Source organism: Mizuhopecten yessoensis, unplaced genomic scaffold (assembly GCF_002113885.1).
Source record: "Mizuhopecten yessoensis strain PY_sf001 unplaced genomic scaffold, ASM211388v2 scaffold7157, whole genome shotgun sequence".
NCBI classification, from domain to species: Eukaryota; Metazoa; Mollusca; class Bivalvia; order Pectinida; family Pectinidae; genus Mizuhopecten; species Mizuhopecten yessoensis.
In genome coordinates this window covers 21,789-27,042 of record NW_018406909.1, presented here as the reverse complement: position 1 = coordinate 27,042, position 5,254 = coordinate 21,789, and the positions used below count along the sequence as shown (strand labels likewise).

The following is a 5,254-nucleotide window of genomic DNA, read 5'->3' as shown; positions in this document are numbered from 1 at the left end:
ACATATTTTGCATTGCTTTCGTCCTTTTTTTCTTGATATTGATAGTGTCTGTATATATTAGGGTTGTCCGCTGTATATATTAGGGTTATCCTCTGTATATATTAGGGTTGTCCGCTGTATATATTAGGGTTGTCCACTGTATATATTAGGGTTATCCGCTGTATATATTAGGGTTATCCGCTGTATATATTAGGGTTGTCCGCTGTATATATTAAGGTTGTCCTCTGTATATATTAGGGTTGTCCGCTGTATATATTAGGGTTATCCGCTGTATATATTAGGGTTATCTGCTGTATATATTAGGGTTGTCAGCGGATAACTGGTTACATTGTCTCAGTCGGAAGACCACAAACTGGTTACGAAAATTAGAAACCGAATAGTCGCACATAAATTTATTTACCCTGGCTTATACCTACAAATTATCTAATGATAAGACCGAAATAAGATTTTTTGGAAATAACAATGTTCAGACTGGCCTGTTAGGGTATTGTTGTTGTACTCCATAGTAGGAGAATGATTGACGTAGAGATGTCACCCACACCATACATGTGAAATCCCTAAATAGCGAGGTAGATCCTTTTGTTTGAGGATAGGAAATTGTAAAAATATTCTCCAGAGTAAACAGTTGAATGATATGTGAAACATCAAACCATATTTACCATCATATGGCATTGTCACTATATAACCCTACCAAATTCAGTTGGCATTCATGTAGGCTATGAATGCCATGGACCGATTGTTGAGGTCATCATTATTATAACGTCATAATTGTTACGCTACTGACCCTCCCTGTGCGATGGCTGTTCTATTCATTGAACACGCATACATGGTACATACATTATTTGAACTAAATGCTGAATAATAGTAAGTGTAATTGAATTTTCTATGAGATGAACAGATTCCAAAACTGGTAAATTTAAGTATTGAACTGCTTTCAGTTGGCATTTATAGGCAATATAAATTCCAACTGGACAGAGGCAAATCCAACATGAGGCACTAGTACGCTTCATTGAATTTGCCTTTGTCCAGATGGCATTCATATTGCCTATGAATTCCAACTGAAAGCAGTTCAATGCTTAACTGGGGCTATCATCTATGAATTAGTTCCTCAATAAAACCATGTTCCTCAAGAACAACATTACTGCATTTAAGTTTAAGTAGAAATAACTTTTATAGCATGTTGTCAGTAAAATAATCTTATTGAAGTAACATATATATGTATTTCCTGCCTTTAGGTGTCAAGAGCTTGATCTACGTTAGTAATTTTAATGCTAACTAATAAATATGAACTGTAAAAAAGTTTTAAATAGGATATTAGCTAAACATGTGTAATGTCTTTGTTGTTGTTTATTGGTTGATTACTAAACCGACCGATTAACGGTTACTCAGTCAACCCTACTGTATGTACATCTACAGATCATTTATACCTACCTACTGTATGTACATCTATGGATCATTTATACCTACCTACTGTATGTACATCTACGGATAATGTATACCTACCTACTGTATGTACATCTACGGATCATTTATACCTACCTACTATATGTACATCTTCGGATCATTTATACCTACCTACTGTATGTACATCTACCGATCATTTATACCTACCTACTGTATGTACATCTACCGATCATTTATACCTACCTACTGTATGTACATCTATGGAATGTCTTTGTTGTTGTTTATTGGTTGATTACTAAACCGACCGATTAACGGTTACTCAGTCAACCCTACTGTATGTACATCTACAGATCATTTATACCTCCCTACTGTATGTACATCTATGGATCATTTATACCTACCTACTGTATTTACATACATCTACGGATCATTTATACCTACCTCCTATATGTACACCTACAGATCATTTATACCTACCTACTGTATGTACATCTGCGGATCATTTATACCTACCCACTGTATGTACATCTATGGATCATTTATACCTACCTACTGTATTTACATACATCTACGGATCATTTATACCTACCTCCTATATGTACATCTCCGGATCATTTATACCTACCTACTGTATGTACATCATTTATACCTACCCACTGTATGTACATCTATGGATCATTTATACCTACCTACTGTATTTACATACATCTACGGATCATTTATACCTACCTACTAGATGTACATCTACGGATCATTTATACCTACCTACTATATATACATCTACGGATCATTTATACCTACCTACTATCTGTACATCTACGGATCATTTATACCTACCTACTAATTGTACATCTACGGATCATTTGTAGCTACCTACTGTATGTACATCTATGGATCATTTATACCTACCTACTGTATTTACATACAGCTACGGATCATTTATACCTACCTACTATATGTACATCTACGGACCATTTATACCTACCTACTGGATGTACATCTATGGATCATTTATACCTACCTACTGAATGTACATCTGCGGATCATTTATACCTACCTACTGTATGCACATCTGCGGATCATTTATACCTACCTACTATATGTACATCTACGGACCATTTATACCTACCTACTGGATGTACATCTATGGATCATTTATACCTACCTACTGTATTTACATACATCTTCGGATCATTTATACCTACCTACTACATGTACATCTGCGGATCATTTATACCTACCTACTGTATGCACATCTGCGGATCATTTATACCTACCTACTATATGTACATCTACGGACCATTTATACCTACCTACTGGATGTACATCTATGGATCATTTATACCTACCTACTGTATTTACATACATCTACGGATCATTTATACCTACCTCCTATATGTACATCTCCGGATCATTTATACCTACCTACTGTATGTACATCTGCGGATCATTTATACCTACCTACTGTATGCACATCTGCGGATCATTTATACCTACCTACTATATGTACATCTACGGACCATTTATACCTACCTACTGGATGTACATCTATGGATCATTTATACCTACCTACTGTATGTACATCATTTATACCTACCCACTGTATGTACATCTATGGATCATTTATACCTACTGTATGTACATCTACAGATCATTTATACCTGCCTACTGTATGTACATCTACGGATCATTTATACTTACCTACTATATGTACATCTACGGATCATTTATTCCTACCTACTGTATGTACATCTACGGATCATTTATACCTACCTACTATATGAACATCTACGGATCATTTATACCTATCTACTGTATGTACATCTACGGATCATTTATACCTACCTACTGTATGTACATCTGCGGATCATTTATACCTACCTACTGTATGTACATACATATATGGTACACTATTGGTTGATGTTACACCATTTGTTGATGGTACACCATTGGTTGATGATACAACATTGGTTGATGGTACACCATTGGTTGATGGTACACTAGGTACACCATTGTTTGATGGTACACCATTGATTGATGGTACACTATTGGTTGATGGTACACTATTGGTTGATGGTACACCATTGGTCGACAAAACACCATTGGGTAATGATACACCATTAGAAGTTGTATATTCATTTTGAAAATAGCATTGAAACTAGCACAACCGTAGGGTCTGTTATAGCCTACTTTGTACTGCAGCATATTTCCACTTTAGATAGCCTTATGGTGTATAGTAACCATCAGAACACTGAATTTAACCTCTCGGTCACATTTAGTTGATGTACTTTTTACTGAATATTGATCAATAACATATTCTTATGATAGATCTATACAATGTCATTTGTAATATACCATTTTGTGTTTCCATTTTGTTTTTGTCCTATCGCCATTACTTTATTTATTACCCCTTTGAGAAAAATCTAGGAATCTGATTGGTTAAAAGCTACAGTGTACCAAACCGCATTCGTAAATCTCAAGGGGTATACGAAAATCTCAGGAGGTATACGGTCATGTCACGTGATTCTCAGCAGTAATACGGTGGAATCACGTGCTTTTACAAGGGGTATACGGGTCACGTGTCTTTGTATCTTGCGGCCGGGCAATGGGAGACAACTCGCATTCGTCGTCTGCTTCCGGCGATGTTTACAAAATGACAAAACGTTTCGCTTCGCATACTGATGAGGAAATACTCGCCAAAAGGGCTATGTGCCACAAAACACACAAAAGTCGAACAGACGAGCGGCAAACATGCTGAGGACGTATTTAAAAGAAAAGAATCAGGAAGAACAGTTCGAGGAATTTGATAAAACGAAACTAAATGAGGTAGATCTACTGTGCCATTTTTATCTTGACAACAGAAAAGTTGACGGGGAACTGTACAAAACCAATATAAAAGACTCAAATGGGTAATAAATTCGTTACACGAATATTTGGCAGGGTATACGGGATGGTATGAACCTACAGGATTTCGTATTTCCTTCGGTCTATCGGCCTCCGGAAATACGAAACCCTTTAGGGTCATACCATCCCGTATACCCTGCCAAAAATCCGTGTAACTAATAGTATTCCGTTCTTGTGTTTAGATTTTATATTACTAGTACTTACAATACAGTGTTACTTAATATTTTGGCTGTGATTTCATGTTAAAGATTATATGTATGTGTTTCTCCTTTTATATAATACAAGTAATGTGCTGCTATTTAATCTAATAAAATAATCAACTGAAAATGATCTTTGTTAACATTTACAGTACAAATCGTGAGTCGAACTACAGTAAATATTTTAGTTTTTTAATCTGTTTGTTTAAGCAATACTGTAGTAGCCTAAATATGTCATAATGTGTCAATATATTTGCACTTATAAATAAGTAAATGCGAAAATCGTGAACATTTCCACAACATGACAATTTAAACCTTATTAATAGAATACCGAACGTCATGTAAGTGCATCACAGTAAACGAAAGAGAGAACATATGTAGACTGGTGTTTTATTACATTTTTACCAGAGAAATATTGAAAATTAGTCATTCTATAAAAGTGATATTTTTCACTAGCTATAGGCCTAGTGAAAACTATCATTTTTATACGCCCGTCGAAGACGGGGACGTATTATGTTATCACGTGAGCATACTTCACAACAAGGTTAATTACCATGAAACCTCGGAAAAGTTCGATAACCGCCAATATCCGACCATAATTTCTGGAGTTATGCCCCTTTACTTGCCGAAACAGTGTCCGCTCGATATCTCGAGTAATTATTAACGGATTAACTTCAAACTTCACAACAAGGTTAATTACCATGAAACCTCGGACAAGTTCGATAACCGCCATTATCCGACCATAATTT

General features: G+C 35.7%; 1 long non-coding RNA gene across 5 annotated transcripts; it reads right to left on the bottom strand.

Moving 5' to 3' along the window:
* Positions 1-1,564: 1,564 nt before the first annotated feature.
* LOC110453190 lies at positions 1,565-3,844 on the bottom strand. Of its 5 annotated transcripts, XR_002463264.1 has the most exons (6): positions 3,142-3,844; positions 2,898-2,973; positions 2,754-2,789; positions 2,354-2,425; positions 1,861-1,993; positions 1,565-1,662 (listed from the first exon to the last, which is right to left on the bottom strand). It is a non-coding gene; the product is annotated as an uncharacterized LOC110453190 (long non-coding RNA). The 5 variants fall into 5 exon arrangements; XR_002463263.1 differs by lacking the exons at positions 2,354-2,425; positions 2,898-2,973 and adding an exon at positions 2,058-2,129 and having other exon boundaries at positions 2,494-2,793; positions 3,106-3,844; XR_002463267.1 differs by lacking the exons at positions 2,354-2,425; positions 2,898-2,973 and adding an exon at positions 2,058-2,129 and having other exon boundaries at positions 2,494-2,793.
* Positions 3,845-5,254: the final 1,410 nt, after the last annotated feature.